The sequence below is a fragment of the Electrona antarctica genome (assembly GCF_951216825.1).
Source record: "Electrona antarctica genome assembly, chromosome: 23".
NCBI classification, from domain to species: domain Eukaryota; kingdom Metazoa; phylum Chordata; class Actinopteri; order Myctophiformes; family Myctophidae; genus Electrona; species Electrona antarctica.
In genome coordinates this window covers 29,746,878-29,766,745 of record NC_136804.1, presented here as the reverse complement: position 1 = coordinate 29,766,745, position 19,868 = coordinate 29,746,878, and the positions used below count along the sequence as shown (strand labels likewise).

Genomic DNA, 19,868 nt, shown 5'->3' with positions numbered 1-19,868 from the left:
GGTCTCAGAGCGATTTTGATGAAAAACGAGCATTTGAAAAAAAGACGAAATCACTCCGAGACCATGGGCTATAGCCCATCGTCTCGGAGTCATTTTCGTATTTTTTAAAAATCCTCAAAAATGATGGAAAACGGCATGCTATAGTATGCCGTTCGAGACCATGGGCTATAGCCCATCGTCTCAGAGTGATTTTGATGAAAAACGAGCATTTGAAAAAAAGACGAAATCACTCCGAGACCATGGGCTATAGCCCATCGTCTCGGAGTCATTTTGTCTTTATTTTAAATCCTCAAAGATGATGGAAAACGGCATGCTATAGTATGCCGTTCAAGACCATGGGCTATAGCCCATCGTCTCAGAGTGATTTTGATGAAAAACGAGCATTTGAAAAAAAGACGAAATCACTCCGAGACCATGGGCTGTAGCCCATCGTCTCGGAGTCATTTTCGTATTTTTTTTAAATCCTCAATAATGATGGAAAACGGCATGCTATAGTATGCCGTTCAAGACCATGGGCTATAGCCCATGGTCTCGGAGCGATTTTGATGAAAAACGAGCATTTGAAAAAAAGACGAAATCACTCCGAGACCATGGGCTATAGCCCATCGTCTCGGAGTCATTTTCGTATTTTTTAAAAATCCTCAAAAATGATGGAAAACGGCATGCTATAGTATGCCGTTCGAGAGCGATTTTGATGAAAAACGAGCATTTGAAAAAAAGACGAAATCACTCCGAGACCATGGGCTATAGCCCATCGTCTCGGAGTCATTTTGTCTTTTTTTTTAATCCTCAAAGATGATGGAAAACGGCATGCTATAGTATGCCGTTCAAGACCATGGGCTATAGCCCATCGTCTCAGAGTGATTTTGATGAAAAACGAGCATTTGAAAAAAAGACGAAATCACTCCGAGACCATGGGCTATAGCCCATCGTCTCGGAGTCATTTTCGTCTTTTTTTTAAATCCTCAAAAATGATGGAAAACGGCATGCTATAGTATGCCGTTCAAGACCATGGGCTATAGCCCATGGTCTCGGAGCGATTTTGATGAAAAACGAGCATTTGAAAAAAAGACGAAATCACTCCAAGACCATGGGCTATAGCCCATCGTCTCGGAGTCATTTTCGTATTTTTTAAAAATCCTCAAAAATGATGGAAAACGGCATGCTATAGTATGCCGTTCGAGACCATGGGCTATAGCCCATGGTCTCGGAGCGATTTTGATGAAAAACGAGCATTTGAAAAAAAGACGAAATCACTCCGAGACCATGGGCTATAGCCCATCGTCTCGGAGTCATTTTGTCTTTTTTTTTAATCCTCAAAGATGATGGAAAACGGCATGCTATAGTATGCCGTTCAAGACCATGGGCTATAGCCCATCGTCTCAGAGTGATTTTGATGAAAAACGAGCATTTGAAAAAAAGACGAAATCACTCCGAGACCATGGGCTATAGCCCATCGTCTCGGAGTCATTTTCGTCTTTTTTTTAAATCCTCAAAAATGATGGAAAACGGCATAATATAGTATGCCGTTCAAGACCATGGGCTATAGCCCATGGTCTCGGAGCGATTTTGATGAAAAACGAGCATTTGAAAAAAAGACGAAATCACTCCGAGACCATGGGCTATAGCCCATCGTCTCGGAGTCATTTTCGTATTTTTTAAAAATCCTCAAAAATGATGGAAAACGGCATGCTATAGTATGCCGTTCGAGACCATGGGCTATAGCCCATGGTCTCGGAGCGATTTTGATGAAAAACGAGCATTTGAAAAAAAGACGAAATCACTCCGAGACCATGGGCTATAGCCCATCGTCTCGGAGTCATTTTCGTCTTTTTTAAAAATCCTCAAAAATGATGGAAAACGGCATGCTATAGTATGCCGTTCGAGACCATGGGCTATAGCCCATCGTCTCGGAGTGATTTTGATGAAAAACGAGCATTTGAAAAAAAGACGAAATCACTCCGAGACCATGGGCTATAGCCCATCGTCTCGGAGTCATTTTCGTCTTTTTTTAAAATCCTCAAAAATGATGGAAAACGGCATGCTATAGTATGCCGTTCAAGACCATGGGCTATAGCCCATGGTCTCGGAGCGATTTTGATGAAAAACGAGCATTTGAAAAAAAGACGAAATCACTCCGAGACCATGGGCTATAGCCCATCGTCTCGGAGTCATTTTCGTCTTTTTTAAAAATCCTCAAAAATGATAGAAAACGGCATGCTATAGTATGCCGTTCGAGACCATGGGCTATAGCCCATGGTCTCGGAGCGATTTTGATGAAAAACGAGCATTTGAAAAAAAGACGAAATCACTCCGAGACCATGGGCTATAGCCCATCGTCTCGGAGTCATTTTCGTCTTTTTTAAAAATCCTCAAAAATGATGGAAAACGGCATGCTATAGTATGCCGTTCGAGACCATGGGCTATAGCCCATGGTCTCGGAGCGATTTTGATGAAAAACGAGCATTTGAAAAAAAGACAAAATCACTCCGAGACCATGGGCTATAGCCCATCGTCTCGGAGTCATTTTCGTCTTTTTTAAAAATCCTCAAAAATGATGGAAAACGGCATGCTATAGTATGCCGTTCGAGACCATGGGCTATAGCCCATCGTCTCAGAGTGATTTTGATGAAAAACGAGCATTTGAAAAAAGACGAAATCACTCCGAGACCATGGGCTATAGCCCATCGTCTCGGAGTGATTTTGATGAAAAACGAGCATTTGAAAAAAAGACGAAATCACTCCGAGACCATGGGCTATAGCCCATCGTCTCGGAGTCATTTTCGTCTTTTTTAAAAATCCTCAAAAATGATGGAAAACGGCATGCTATAGTATGCCGTTCGAGACCATGGGCTATAGCCCATGGTCTCGGAGCGATTTTGATGAAAAACGAGCATTTGAAAAAAAGATGAAATCACTCCGAGACCATGGGCTATAGCCCATCGTCTCGGAGTCATTTTCGTCTTTTTTTAAAATCCTCAAAAATGATGGAAAACGGCATGCTATAGTATGCCGTTCGAGACCATGGGCTATAGCCCATGGTCTCGGAGCGATTTTGATGAAAAACGAGCATTTGAAAAAAAGACGAAATCACTCCGAGACCATGGGCTATAGCCCATCGTCTCGGAGTCATTTTCGTCTTTTTTAAAAAATCCTCAAAAATGATGGAAAACGGCATGCTATAGTATGCCGTTCGAGACCATGGGCTATAGCCCATGGTCTCGGAGCGATTTTGATGAAAAACGAGCATTTGAAAAAAAGACGAAATCACTCCGAGACCATGGGCTATAGCCCATCGTCTCGGAGTCATTTTCGTATTTTTTAAAAATCCTCAAAAATGATGGAAAACGGCATGCTATAGTATGCCGTTCGAGACCATGGGCTATAGCCCATCGTCTCCGAGCGATTTTGATGAAAAACGAGCATTTGAAAAAAAGACAAAATCACTCCGAGACCATGGGCTATAGCCCATCGTCTCGGAGTCATTTTCGTCTTTTTTAAAAATCCTCAAAAATGATGGAAAACGGCATGCTATAGTATGCCGTTCGAGACCATGGGCTATAGCCCATCGTCTCAGAGTGATTTTGATGAAAAACGAGCATTTGAAAAAAAGACGAAATCACTCCGAGACCATGGGCTATAGCCCATCGTCTCGGAGTCATTTTCGTCTTTTTAAAAAATCCTCAAAAATGATGTAAAACGGCATGCTATAGTATGCCGTTCGAGACCATGGGCTATAGCCCATCGTCTCAGAGTGATTTTGATGAAAAACGAGCATTTGAAAAAAAGACGAAATCACTCCGAGACCATGGGCTATAGCCCATCGTCTCGGAGTCATTTTCGTCTTTTTTTAAAATCCTCAAAAATGATGGAAAACGGCATGCTATAGTATGCCGTTCAAGACCATGGGCTATAGCCCATGGTCTCGGAGCGATTTTGATGAAAAACGAGCATTTGAAAAAAAGACGAAATCACTCCGAGACCATGGGCTATAGCCCATCGTCTCGGAGTCATTTTCGTCTTTTTTAAAAATCCTCAAAAATGATGGAAAACGGCATGCTATAGTATGCCGTTCGAGACCATGGGCTATAGCTTAATGTAAATCGCTCTGGATTAAGAGCATCTGCTAAATGCCTAAATTGTAAAATTGTAAATCTTACTGGGTACAGAGCCTGCCTGGGAATCAAGAGGCTGCAGGTTCAAGTCCTGGCTCTGACATCAGCTGGATTTGAACTCACAACCTCTGGCTCACATGGACGTCATCTTAACAAGGGTGCCACTGAGCTCTCAGTGATTTTTAGGTTGTAAGTTGTTCTTCTTGGTGTCACTTTTCAAATGGGGCCTTGGGATCATGTGCATTTGAATGGTGCTGTGCATCAAAGGTGTCTTTAGTGCTTTTAAGTGTCTTGTGTTGGCTTTGATACTCTGGTACCTCTTCCCCGAGGGCAGCAGCCTGAACAAAACTGTTCTTCAGTCTGCTTGTGTTAGCTTTGATACTCTGGTACCTCTTCCCCGAGGGCAGCAGCCTGAAAAAAACTGTATAGGGGTGTGTGGGGGAAAGCGTGACGGAAAGCGTGACGGAAAAGCGCGACGAAAAAGCGTGTTTTTCATAATCTTTGACCATGGGCTGTAGCCCATCTCAGACGGCATACTATAGCATGCAGTTTATCATCATTTTTGAGGATTTGAAAAAAAGACGAAAATCACTTGAGACAATGGACTATAGCCCATGGTCTCGGAGTGATTTTCGTCTTTTTTTCAAATCCTCAAAAATGATGAAAAACGGCATGCTATAGTATGCCGTCCGAGGCCATGGGCTATAGCCCATGGTCTCGGAGTGATTTTCGTCTTTTTTTCAAATCCTCAAAAATGGCATGATTTTCATCTTTTTTTCAAATAGTCCAAAATTACGAAAAACGACATGCTATAGTATGCCGTCCGAAAAAAATTATAACTTTGGCATGCTACTAGTCCTACATACTTACACCTAGAATCCCCATTCAAACCTATTTAGGTTCATCTTACGGTGGACATGTTTGCCTGAAAAGGAATCTTTGAAATGTTTAATAGTTTTAGAAATATAGTGCTTTCAATTTGAGAAATTCAGAATGGGGGTTAATGGCAGATTTTGGCAAGTAAAGATTTGAAACTCACCATCTCCCAATCATGTGGCAGCGTTCTAAAACACTGAGCCACTGGTTCAAGACAATTCACACTGCTTTTTTGTTGGTTTTCTTCTTCTGAAATCAGTCTTGAAAGTAAAGACTTGAGTGGGGTTTGAACTCACCTTCTCCCAATCATGTGGCAGCGTTCTAACACACTGAACCAATGGGTCCAGACAATTCACACTGCTTTTTTGTTTCTTTTCTTCTTCTGAAATCGGTCTTGAAATTAAAGACCTAAGTGGGGTTTGAACTCACCATCTCCAAATCCTGTGGCAGCGTTCTAACACACTGAGTCACTGGTTCAGTGCTTTTAAGTGTTATCGTCGATGTTAATCAGATAATACAGAGGAGAAACCATGACAGGACACAGACAGCCTCCCCATTGGTGGATGTGATCCTGGCAGCCAGCCCAGGTGTTTTCTGGTCCTGTTGATTGAGTTGAGAAGGACCTATAAACCTCCTGCTCTGCTCAATCAACAGGACCAGAACACACACTCGTTACTTTTATTCCAGTTTATTATACTCGTCGTCACGCTACTAGTCCTACATACTTACACCTAGAAACCCCATTCAAACCTACTTAGGTTCATCTTATGGTGGACATGTTTATGAAATTCATAATGGGGCTCAATGGCAGCTATTGGCACGTCAAAAAATCACTTTCACCTAGAAACTCCATTCACACTTTTTATAATTCAGCTTACTGTGGAGACACATGCTGGAACTTTTTACTTTGAAATGTTTTGTAGTTTGAGTTATTTTCGTCTTTTTTTCAAATCCTTAAAAATGATGAAAAACGGCATGCTATATAGTATGCCATCCGAGGCCATGGGCTATAGCCCATGGTCTCGGAGTGATTTTCGTCTTTTTTTCAAATCCAGCACATATATATATATATATATATATATATATATATAAAACCCACAATTACAGCATGTCATTTTGTTCGTGACCTTTTTCTCAAATCCTCCAAAATCCTGAACATACATGAGCATACATGAGTTATGCCTGTTCAATGCCTGTTTGTACACATTATCAACTGGGATTTCAGATAAGTCCATAGATTGTGTGAACATTTCACGCTAATTGCTCAAATAGCCTGGCAGAAATCAGGTTTAAGCGTTTTTTAAACTGCTCAAAATGGCGGGAAAACTGAGGGCGGAGCTTACTGGTCAAAGTGACAGATGTGTTCCCAATGAATAAAAAAAAAAACTAAAAAAACATACATGGTAGAGGGCTACCATATTGCCAACCCGACAGCACAGTTCAGCCAGAACTGCCATTTTTGGTGGAAGGAGGAGAAGAAAAAAAACAACGAGGGACCAAGAGTCCCTTCTGGCTTGGTCCCTCAATAGACTTGTAAACCTAAGAGTACAAACACAGTAAAGCACCTGGGGGTTATAATCTATGAAAAGGAAATACAATCAGCAGAAAATGAACCATGTTATAAATACAACAAATTGAGGGCACCGCAGGGAGTTGAACCCTGTTCTGGTAAACCAGTAGTACCACACCAGTGCCTTAGTTTTTGTTTTGTAATTTACAGGTCCAAAAGCATTCACATTCATTACAACAGTAATCATTTCACAAGTCACATTGTAGGCAATATATTAAAAGAATACAGAAGCAAAAGCTAACATTTCAAATTTGCAAAATATATTTTTAAACTTACTCTTGCCGACCTCCCACAGCAAGATCCTTTGATGATTAAAAAGTCCTTAATAGCCTACTCAGAAAATTCAAATTGAGAAATTTGAATCATAACAGACTATGAATGATAGCCATGTCAATTGTCGTTATACAATTGAAAACCAGAAGAAGACTCACTCCACAAATACCTTAAGGAAAACTCCTCAGACATAAACCAAGAAAATATATTTATTTTATCGTGCTCATAAAGTGCTGCAAAGTGCTAAGTGAAAAGTGCAGCGGAAAACGTTTGGGTCATAGGCCCATCGTCAATGCCTCGCCTACTGACCTGCATGAATGATGAAGTTTTAGCTGCAAAATGGCCGCATAAATCACACCAATATACACCACATAATGTGATGTGAACCGACAATGAAACTTACGTCACATCAATCCACATCCCATACCTAACCTAACCCTAACTTCATTATGTGATGTGGGATGACATGATGAGGCCTTACTCGTGACCAGGTCTAGCAAAATGGTCCTCATCTCGCCTATAATGAAAAGGCAGAAAATCTAAAATAAACTTGATTTTTTTTTTTTGTGATTTTCGTTTTTTTCATATTAACACAGTTTGAATTTTTAAGAAGGTTTTCATTCCAACAGATTATTGATTTGGGCAAATTAAATGTATACATTTATAAGTCAAAGTAGTCTAGCCAGCTCTAGGTGTTGAAATGTTGTGAACATTCAAAGGGGATTTTCTCAGCTTTGGGTAAAACGGCACAATCATTTTAAAATGGTCATATCTCCTTCAAATATTTTCCAATTTCATTGAATGATACATCATATGAAAGCTTACATTCTGTACTTTAATAATCTGTAAAAAACTGAAAAATTACTCTGGTCGAGATGAGGGCCTATTTGCCAGACCCGGTCACTATGTGAAATGATACGAGACATAAACACACACATCACATACCGGGCCTGTGTTCATAAGTGATGTGGGCTTACATAATGAAGCTTTACTCACAAATTAGATCTGATAATATAGCACCGACAATGGTCGTATGACCTAAATGTCTGCTGCTGCACCACTTTGAGCACTTGGAGCACTTTATGAACATTAACAAAGTAGATTTTCTTGATCTCCGCCCAAGTAGTTGGCCATAGGTTTTCGTGGCGCGAGTATTTTTTTCAAGCCAGTTGTCCCGTGTTTCCTGCATTTGTTTTCAAAAGAATTGCATACATATTCTTTCAGAGCGAACATTTTTTAACTCAAATCTTTGCTTCTGGCGGGGCCTTGACATTAAATAGTGTGAGAACCACTGACATAGAAACATAGGGTTTAACCCTTTGAGAACCCCTGACATAGAAACATAGGGTTTTTAGGGGATTTAGAAGACATTTGTATAATCTACCTCAGGTCTAAATGGGATAATATTAAAAAAGGGGGGAAAAATGTACATTTTGATGCCAATTTCTTTTAATCTTTTACTCAAGTTCTATATAATGTAGTTCAAAATGACCAAAAGTATGCATAATGTCCCATTTGAAATCTACAGCGGACGCTCAAGCTCAGGGTCCCCCCTAGCTCAGGGGCCCCTGGGCCTGGGCCCAACAGGCCCGTTGGATAATCCTCCCCTGGTCCCTGGTACAACATAATGTTCAGATGAGTGTCCCTGGTACAACATAATGTTCAGATGGGGGTCCCTGGTACAACATAATGTTCAGATGGGGGTCCCTGGTACAACATGATGTTCAGATGGGGGTCCCTGGACCCTGGTACAACATGATGTTCAGATGGGGGTCCCTGGTTCAACATAATGTTCAGATGGGGTTCCCTGGTTCAACATAATGTTCAGATGGGGGGTCCCTGGTTCAACATAATGTTCAGATGGGGGTCCCTGGTTCAACATAATGTTCAGATGGGGGTCCCTGGTTCAACATAATGTTCAGATGGGAGTCCCTGGTACAACATAATGTTCAGATGGGGGTCCCTGGTTCAACATAATGTTCAGATTGGGGTCCCTGATACAACATAATGTTCAGATGTGGGTCCCTGGTACAACATAATGTTCAGATGGGGGTCCCTGGTACAACATGATGTTCAGATGGGGGTCCCTGGTACAACATAATGTTCAGATGGGGTTCCGTGACATTAATTCGGGGGTCCTTGACATGAAAAGCTTTGAGAAGCATTGATTTGCAGCACCCATAATAACTAATCTTCACATGCAGTGACTGCTGGTGAACACGAGATGGAAGCAAAACGTTGGTTTTCCTGTCTGTCCATCACACAGATTCACCTTAGACTTAAGAGCATACATTTTCTCTATTATATTTCTAGATTAGAATAGAATAGAATTTCTAGAATATATACTCTGAGTCTAAGAGATCCACCTGCTTCATCTTAGTACAGGAAATCTATGGAAAACACAGGATCAAGGGGAGGCCATGGGCTCCAAAATTGGTGGGAAAAACTAGACCTATATTATATTGTGTATAGGATCAATACAAGTAAATTAATACATGATAACCCTTCCACAGTAGTAGCTTTTTCATATTTTCTATTATTTTGCATATTTTCCTACATAATGCCTCATTTGCATATTTAAAAATGTAAAATTTGTAATACAATAAATCATTGACTTCGTGTACGTAATCAACTGGGGAAGTTTCATGGTGATAACAATCTACTATAGGTAGGCCTATAGTTTTGCCTACCAGAGGGTCTGGGGTCTTAATATATATGTACCATAGAAACATTGTTATGAGTGAGTGAGTGAGTGAGTGAGTGAGTGAGTGAGTGAGCACACTGTAGCAAGATCTGTACAAAATAATATCTATTCTATATGGTTGAAGATATGATTAAAAACAATACAATTAAAGTAGACACAAATGTATTCCCTGTTCTCAACCCTCACTGCATTTTATGGCTCCCTTTAGTGTTTTTTTTCTCCCCTACATTTTGTTTAAAAGTATTTATTATTTAATTATTTATTAATATTAAATATATTTCCAATCCTTTTCAATACCTTCTCAAAAAAGCTCAATTGTGTGACAGTGAGCGAGAGGAACTGACTCTCAGAGGACAAGTTACGATCAAAAACATTGACGTGATAAACACAGCTGTAGTTCCCTTGGTGGGTGCGTTCTGCTGCAGGAAACAGGAAGGTGGAAGAGTGACTGACAGCTGGCTGTGTGCTGACTGTGTGTGTTGTGTTGGGTCCAGTGTAGGTGAGCTCGAATGAGCCTCCTGGGTACTGTGGCTGGATTGAGCAGCCGATGGAGAAGTGGGAACCCTTGACCACCTGCTGGCCCTCAGAAACCCCGTTTCCCTTGGTGATGTTTGGTCGAAACAGCGTATCTGTAAGAAGACAGGTGATTGGCTGAAACAGCAGACATGTAAACAGAGCATAAAGATATTTGAGTGTGAAATTGTTACCTAGGGTGTTTTATGATAGCCTACAGCCCCACCCTGTGGACACTGAACGTTACTGAACCTGTGATACATTTATGGGCCTACCCATAGAAATAGATAACTCATTGGCCGCTGCAGTTCATTGGAGCGACCTGTCCACGCCCATAGAGTTATATGGACATGAGTGTCATGGCGGCCTCCAGTCACGTGACTCACGTCCCATCCTTTCATGACGTTCCTTGGCACCGACGCAGAAGCTTGCCCTTGCCCCTCTCTTGAGAGCATTCGCCCCAGAGCCGGAATAGGCGTCTACCTGTATAGGTCTATATGGGCCTACCTGCCTCATCTCATGAGACATTACCTCCGTTGTAATCATACCTGCTTACTGTGAATACATGGCACTGATACACACCTCATTATTACCCACCGACATCTACAACGAAATTGATTTTCATGGTATGCATGTTCTAGTTCTAGTATACCATTGAGTCCTGAATGCGAGGGCAGTGTGTTAACCAGCAGGGTGGCAATGGTGGAAATGGCAGAGTATACTGTGAAGAGTTTGCCAGTGTTCCAGTATTGAAGCAAGCCATTTTATATAATGTTGAGGTTTGTAGCTCTATAGTTTTTAGTTTGTTATTGTAGCCTTTGTTTTAAAGCTTTCCAGAGTTTGTCTGCATTGTTTTCATTTCATCCATTGTTTGTGTGTGTGCTATATTGATAGCCCTGCGGATACTAACCACAAAATAACACTACCTAACACAACACAACATTCCTTTTTTGAGTGGTGCAAACCACTCCAACAACCAGCTTTGTCTGTATCTGTGTATGTGTGTACCTGTACGTGGGGCCACGTACAGATGAGCACGGTTGCTATGGTTAGTGTGTGACGTCACTGCACCACTCAGTTCACACGGGTGTGATTTTTTATTCCAAGGACACCCATTTTGATATGCATTATTTGGCTCTAATATTATTATGAGACCTTATTTATGATTATGAGACCCCAATCTAAGAACATCTGTCTGTCTGTCTGTCTGTCTGTCTGTCTGTCTGTCTGTCTGTCTGTCTGTCTGTCTGTCTGTCTGTGCACTGTAGGTGTAGTAGAGTTAATGAAACTGATCAAACTAGTCATTACTGTAGGTTCTCTAGATGTATTTACTTGTACATGTAATAAATAATGGTGAGGAAGATAATAGCAGTTTTTCATGTGGTTGTATGTAGTATTGCCTGAGTATATCTGCTGATTTCATAAACACAAACAATAGGCATGGATAAGCTATACTTTGATTAATTATCCCTACATTATACTTTATTGTTAACACTTATGATCAGTGTTATCAAGTAACTAAAGCATAAGGTTACTTTCAGTAAGATTATTACGTTTTTCCAGTAACTAGTAACGTAACTAGTTACTTTCACATTTTGAAATAATAATAGTACATTCACTTTTTTCCAAAAGTAAGTAGTTACTATATTTCACAAGCCTTGGTGGTACTGTGGGGTTGAGTGTTTATTTATAATGGTAGACTGGGTTGGGGTTAAGTTGCTTTGCAGGCTGCTGATCCGGTCTGGATCTAGACTCTAGAGCAGATACGGAAACGATGCACACTCGTCTGTACATGTGAAGTATCGGATGCAGAAGGGCGGGCCTTAAACCATCCGGAACGCAGCACAACAAACTAGTGTTGCCAGCCAGCCAGTCAGTCAGTCAGCCAGCCATAGGCAGGCAGGCAAACAGCAGAGGTCACTGACCTTGGACAGTGAGGTACAGCTGCGTAATGTACTGCCTTTTGTTGACGTGGAAGGAACAGGTGTAGACTCCCTCGTCTGTCAGCTGCACCTTGTCAATCTGGATGGAGTAGTCACTACTGTTGAGGTTGACCAGTGACACGCGCTTGTTCAGTGTCCACTTCACATCGCCAACCAACAGGACGAAGGTGCCCTTCAGCCACGCTGAAGGGCCGATGACTGGCTCATAATCCTGACACCTGCATGTGGACAGAAAGCTGTTTCACCCAGTGGTGGACAAAGTACTCCTACCCAGCACTTGAGTCAAAGTAAAGTACATACACCTGGTCAAATATTACTCTACAACAAGTGAAAGTTGTCTCATCCACTCACTGCCAGCAGCATGAGATGTGTTTTGCAAAAAATGTGTTTTGCAAAAATCCACCTGTTGGTGGCGCTATAACAGGCCAATGTGAAAAGGGTTGGATATATTCATCAGCCTAGTAGGAAAGTCTGTGAAAGATTTCATGTAAATTGCACGCTGTGTTCATGATTTGAGGCTTTTTGTTTCAAAAGGGCCAATCCTGCAAACTTTGAAAGCCAATGTTAGCCAATTAGGATGGAATATGAAATATGGGACAAATCCATCTTGAACACATGATTATATAGATAGTGTATAACGATTTGCAGGATTTTTGGACAGAATCTGGAGGAGTAACATCAAAAAATGTGTTTTTGAAAAGTCGGCCTCCTGGTGGCGCTATAACAGGCCGTTCTTGAACTTTTTGGGCAGAGGTTCATCGTTGGCATCCAGGGAGTGTGTGTGCGAAATTTGGCATCGACCGGGTTAACTGTGCCTGAGATTAGCTGTTCACGGACGGACGGACGGACGGAGAGTGCAAAACATACTCTCTCCCCATGCCTTCGGCCTGGTGGAGACAATAAGAATTTGGTTGCAAGTGACACACGCAGCTGGACTTAAAATGTTTTCAGTTTCCAGAGTTTAAACAACTAACCCCCAGATCCACAGTGAGTAAATTATGCAACAGTTCAGTGCCAGGTTAAATCATCATGGGGCCCCCTGGGCTTATCAGTTGTTGCTACTTCCAACAGACCAGAAGGGAAAGGGCATAAACAAAACTGTTACAAGCCCCGTTTAGTCTACTCTGTTGTATGATGGTCGCTTGTCAGACAGAACTGATCTGCAGATTCTGCACTCTATAAAGGTTACTTTTTAACACCCTCATACACTGCAGTGAATTCAACTTTAGATATGCGCTTTTGTTATCCTCAGTCAATGTCTGATTATTATTATTTTGTTTGTTTTTTCTTGTCTTTTTCTTTTGTGTAAGTCATGTGTATTTTGTATGCTTTATTGTAAAATCATTAAAAAAACTTTGATGACAAAAAAAAGTTATTGCAGGCCTACAGGAGGCTGTAGTGATCACATTTGAAAGAAAACTATCATACACTAACTGAGTTTCTTATAAGAAACAACCTTGTTTCAGAAGACAGACACATTTTCATGTAATTAGTTGGTATACAGGTCAGGTTTAGGAAGAGCCATTACCTCAGAATGATGCTCTTGCCTTCCAGCACTGTAATGTTGTGGGGCGGTTTGGATTTAGCTACAATCACTGTGGGTCCTATAGAAGCAAAATGAGAGATGGGGTTAGGAATAGGATGAGCAAAATGCCTCAAATAACAGCAACAGACACTCAAGGAATGCAAGAGCCTGGGCTGAGATATGCTAAAGTTTGCAAAATTGGAACTGGAACACTATAATATTGAAGCTGCTAAATTAATCATCTTGGTATGGTTCTCTCTCTTTATTGCATATAATTTGTATCCTTAATGTTCTCTTTGCTAAAGTGCTATGAGAGACAGGGAGACCCCTGTTGTTGAACAATGCGTGTGTATACATGTTTCAATATCTGGAATATGTTTTCCTTTTTGAGTGGTGCAACCACTCCAAGGAACAGCAATGTCCGTGTTAACCTATGTGACTGTGTAGTGTGTGCCTATGTGTTAACCTATGTGTGTGACCATGAGTACCAGTAGGGGCAAAAGTGGCACTGCTGTGCCAGAAACAGAGAGAGAGAGATAGTGCTGCACTGTTGCCTGCTAATGAGAGAGAGAGGCGGGGGGGGAGTTGCACCACTCAGTTCACACGGGTGTGATTTTTTTTTGTCAACCGTGTCGACTACACCCCCATTTTAAAATAATATCATTTACATATCCATGCAGTGATTCTGTAAACACACCGGTATTACCGGTGTTACTACCGGTAATAATACAATAATAACTGTGGTTATTTGTGTTCATATTTGCAATAAATGATGTTTTGACCTGTTTAGTTTTCGAGTGACTAAACAGAGCATTCCTGGGCATGTGTGTATTTTACCTCGGGTAATCATTTCCAGTAATCAATTGAGCAAACAAAACAGTTGTGCGAATCCCAAAAGCTACAAGCTTAAGCTGCAAGATGTTTATTGTCAAATATAAATACTGTGCAACATGGTAGCAGCTTTATACTGAAGGCAATGCAATGATTATCATTCAACCTTTCCTCAACAGTGTGGATAACAATGAATTGATAAAATTGTGTGTGTGCGTGCCTGTGTGTGTGTGTGTGTGTGTGTGCGTGCGTGCGTGAGTGCATATATATATATATATATATATATATATATATATATATATATGCACTCACGCACACTGTATATTACAGTAAAATCGAGAAACCAGTAAAATCAAGAAAAACAGAACAGGGCGGGTCGATTTGAGCCCCCCACAATCTGACAAAGCCAACATAGCCCACTCTGAACTGTTTTCCACAGGGATAGGAATCTGCACTTGTGTCAACATAAGAGTCACAAATTGTTTAAGTTTTTTAAAAAAATCCATAATTTTTTTTACAGATTTTATGTTTTCTTTTATTATTATTATTATTATTATTATTATTATTATTATTATCAGCCCTCAAAACATATGTAATAAAGGTCTTACCTTCAGCATTCACTAAGATATGCATCCATATGGAGAGGAGGAAACAGCTTTGTTTTATCACTTGCATTTTGTTTTCTTAACAGCAAAATTACTTTAATACTTTGTATTAAAGGCTAAAATGCACTGTGGAGTTGACATGGAAAATGATTGACACAAGTCTGTTCTAGTCCCTCTACCGCAGGAAGTGAGCCGTTTGGATTGGCTGAGGCAGTAGACTAGTGATTACATTGTACTACCTTTGGCCCCAATCTAGAAAGAACTGGACTGCCATGGTGTACAAATTAAGTAAAATTGGGTTTAAGCTGTGAGAGAAATAAAGAAAGAAAGAAAGAAAGAAAGAAAGAAAGACAAGTTTATTTTGGTCTTACTCTTGTGTTACTCAAATCATGTACTGTACATGATTTGATTACAGCAAACTTTATAGAAAATGTTTGGACCGAAAAGGTGTAGGCGTGAAACCGTACCTTTTTCAACTTATATTATAATACAAGTAATAACAAAACAATCAACAAAACTTTGATACAAAAGGCAAACAAAAGAAGACATTTGGTCGAATCATATGGTGGAGATAATGCATAATAAGAGGTTTGTAATAACAATAACAATAAGCATGCTCATAAGCATTTTAAGGATTTGTCCTTCAAATCCTCTCCATGGGTCAGGAGGACAATTTAGTGCTCTGTTCAAGTGACTTTTCAGGTTGAGACCCAAAAGAGAGATTAGTTGCCCGGAACCTAAACTATAGTGAGCTTGAAGATATTTTCACTACTTCTTAATCATTCTTTTTTCATGGGAATTTTGTCTCCCGTGGTGGGAGTTCTGCTCTGGTTTTGGTCATTTTGTGGGGGCACTGGGGCCACGCATTCAAAGTAAATTAATCCACAAAATTATCGTCATTTGTATTGTATTTAGGTAATGTTGTAGCCTATAGGTAATGTGGAGAAGAAAAAAACATGTTATGCATCTTTGTGTATGTATTTCGTTTGCCCAGCACTTTGGTTAGCCTTGGTTGAAATGTGCTAAATAAATCTAATTGAATTGACTTATTGCAATTATTAGACTACCATCAGAATACAGAGCTGTAAGGTTTTTTTTTTATTATTGTTTTATGCAAAAATATCACTTAAACTACCTTTAATGAAGACTTTTATTTCTAGTCTTCTTCTAGTGTAGGAGTTGTTTTTATGTTGCAGTAGGAAGATGCAATGATCCTGTCCTACTGTGTATGACACCTGTTTTCAGACTATACAGGGCTCCCATCTAGTGGTCAATCTTGGTAAGTGTCACATTAGTGTCACCATGTGAAGTTCATTTCAAGGGACACTTCACCCTTTTTGCAACCAGATCTTATTACTTGCGCAAGCAGAGCGTGCAAGTCATGTTTTCAGTTAGGTGCTACGATGCGTGTGTTTGGGGCCAGCACATGTTATGACGTCATATGCTGGCCCCAAGCTGACCGTGCAGTTGTGTTTTTGTCATGCTACGAAGCATATGTCCCATGACGTGATGAAGATATGTACCAATGTCCCTTAGAATGCACGTGATATGATGTCATACGGACATACGGAAGCTGACCGTGCAGGTATGTTTTCCGTGAATCGTGATGAAGATTATGTACCAATGCCAGGGTATAATTGGTTGACGATGGTGACGTAATGATGATACGTTTCAGTGTCAAGTACATACGCATCAAACCACCCAGCCGATCACATTATACCACGAACCACTCAGAAAACTACATATACATACATATAGACATGTACACATATATGGACATATGAGCATATGACGTGATGAATATATGTACCAATGCCAGGGTATAGTTGACGGTGACGTAACGATGATTTTACCATACTTAAAAATACAACTTTTTTTCCTTCGGAAGGTACGTAGCAAATAGCTAAATCTAATAACTCAATATGTGAGACTAAGATTTGAACGTTTATAGCGGTCTACAGCACTTACACGCTCTGCGTGCGCACTAGTAGGCCATTTATGGCCTACTTGTGTGCAACAAGCAAGTAGGCACTTGCTTGATTTCTGTGTTTGTTATAGGCAATATGTGTTTTTAGATATTTTAGTATTTCAAACTTCCTTCCTGAACTACAAATCCCATAATGCTTTGGTGCACTGCTCCTCCTTGTGGATAGGGGGTGGGGGGGGGGGCTGTCTTACTGAGACAGCATGTATTCCCAGGTTAATTAAATAAGGTTAGGAAGCGAAGACCGTACGGTGGACTCCATGTTGCTCCCTGGAAGGAAAGAAACATGCGCAATTGATCGACCAAGGAAGCTGAACGCGGAAGTGTTGGCTGCATATAGCCCATTGCGCATATTTCTTTCCTTCCAGGGAGCAACATGGAGTCCACCGTACGGTCTTCGCCTCCTAACCTTATGTAATTAACCTTGATGTAGTCCAGGAAGTAAGTGAGCCCAGTGTCCATGACGTCATGGACACTTTGAAATACTTTAATATCTAAAGACACATATTACCTACATAAAAACCCCAGGAAAGTGTCTGTAGGCTATATGGTAGATGAACAATGTTTTGAAAACACTCACTGCCAATCCATGCATGCAGTCACAGGAACGATTGTTGACAACCTCAGCCAATCAGAGACCATGCATCATTGCATCCTATAATATTCATTACCCATGATGCTCAGTAAATAGTGTGTGAGAAAAAATGTATATAATTGCAATGAATTAGAGTGTCATTCCATGCTTCAAGTTGAACTTTTAAGCTTCCTTTATCCAAACATGTTAGCAGTGCACCCTAGACCTTTAAATTAACCTGCTCTCAGACTTTAATCTGGAAATGATGATTTGAGATCTAGGAGATATGGTCTGATCCACCTAAAATATTTATTTATCTTAGTCCCCCACACACACACACACACACACACACACACACACACACACACACACACACACACACACACACACACACACACACACAGTCACTCCCGAGCCCGACGGCTTTTGCCGCGTGTCACTCCCCATCTCTCTCCCCATTTCCTGTCTAATTACTGTACCCTATCAATAAAGGCAAAAAACGCCCCAAAAATATCTTAAAAAGAGGAATCTTGTGCACAATAAGAAATTCAACATTGATCTCACACCATGTAGTGAGCTTTAGGTATGCTATTTTGGAGTAAAACTATATGTAAATTTAGCACTTTTACAAAAAATAGATAAAAACAAAACTTCATCTATAAAGGACTCATCAATTTATGTTTAAGTAATTTTTTAAACTAAAATCTGGGGGGATAATGCACTGCTTAATGTACTGCTGATGCTATTACTTTTGTCTGTGCTGTTCTTCGTCGTAGCAGGCATCGGACTGGACACGACACGACACGTGCGTTTTGCATTCAATGCCATTTCTGTCTACAGACCGAGATACAGAATGAGATTCAGTTACGAGGCTGCAGGGAATCTTTTGATCGTTCCTGTTGTACTGTTCCAGTTAGATAAGATCCAAATCTGAAACGTGCTTCTTGCTGAACGTAATGTAATGCCCAGCATTATGGGCGGCTGTGGCTCAGGAGGTAGAGCAGGTCGTCCAATGATCCATGGGTCGGCGGTTCGAATCCCGGCTCCTCCTGTCTACATGTCGAAGTGTCCTTGGGCAAGACACTGAACCCCAAATTGCTCCCGATGTGCTGGTTGGTACCTTGCATGGCTTCCGCCGCAATCGGTGTATGAATGTGTGTGTGAATGGGTGAATGTAATGCACAATCTATGTAAAGCGCCTTGGATAAAGGTGCTATATAAATGCAAAAAAAAACAAAAAACATGGGTTCAGAATGGACAAGGAGTAGTCATGACGACGACGTTTCAGGAACACTCTTATTGCTGGTGACATCAATCACCAAAACACCGAAACAATGCACAGCACATTAACCCCTTACACACCCATGGTTTAGCTCAATACACATAAATGGCAGCATCACACTCACACAATGCCATAACGCAAGATATATAATGACAGAAAAAGTAGTAAATATATATTTGTTCCATTCTTTGCCAGTTATTCTAGCTTCCAGTGATCGGCTAAAGCTTTTCTGACAGAAGACAATATAATGTAATTGTAATGTTTAGGCATACTGTCACCATGCCCTGCGTATGGTGACAGAGAAACACTTTCAAAGTACTCATTATTTCCGTACCATGTGTTCCACATTAAAGACCTGGCATTCTGCCAGTTGTTTGATAATCTCACTACATAATGTCCTGGAAGCTTTGGAGAAAATGCTCATTATCTCAGTAGGCCTCGGCCCTCGACTACATGTTCCCCACATGAAAGACATGAGCATTCTGCCAGTGCTGTGTTTGATAATCCCACTACTAATGGCTGTTTTATTTGGTATATAGATGCTCACGGATACATCCGCTCTGATGAATTGCCACGGCCTGCATTCAGGGCTGGACTGAGACAATAATTCGGCCCAGACATTTTCGCGGAATTTGGCCCAGCCTGGCCCACCACAACCAGCGCGCAGATACTCTACTGGCTTTTCAGGGCAGAGCCCCATACAAATAGTTGAAATACAAGCCCTTAACACCACCATATTTTCAGTACAACATAAATGATACACAACCAACAGACGACTAATTTAACATTTGGCCCAGACCGGCCCACCTGAGGGTCGGCCCACCGGACATAAGCCTGGTACGTCCTGTGGCCAGTCCACCCCTGCCTGCATTGCAATACACTGCACCAGCTAGGCATTGACCAGGTTTTCAAGATTCACTTTTACACTTTATATATATTCCTTTTGCTATTTAAGAAGCGTGCGTCATCATCGCACGTAAACATCCTGTATAATGCATTTATGAATGAGGTGAGACAACAAAGGGAACATGTGAGCTGGATGGAAGAAGGTGCACGGCCGAGGAATCAGCAAG

General features: G+C 40.9%; 1 long non-coding RNA gene across 1 annotated transcript in view; it reads right to left on the bottom strand.

The window, feature by feature from the left end:
* Positions 1-9,860: 9,860 nt before the first annotated feature.
* Positions 9,861-19,868, bottom strand: part of LOC306916576 — a 165,678-nt gene continuing 155,670 nt past the window's right edge. Inside the window, exons 3-5 of the long non-coding RNA XR_013788999.1 lie at positions 13,523-13,598; positions 11,977-12,212; positions 9,861-10,167 (exon numbers count right to left, since the gene is read on the bottom strand). This is a non-coding gene — a long non-coding RNA (uncharacterized lncRNA). The remainder of the gene's footprint in view (positions 10,168-11,976; positions 12,213-13,522; positions 13,599-19,868) is intronic.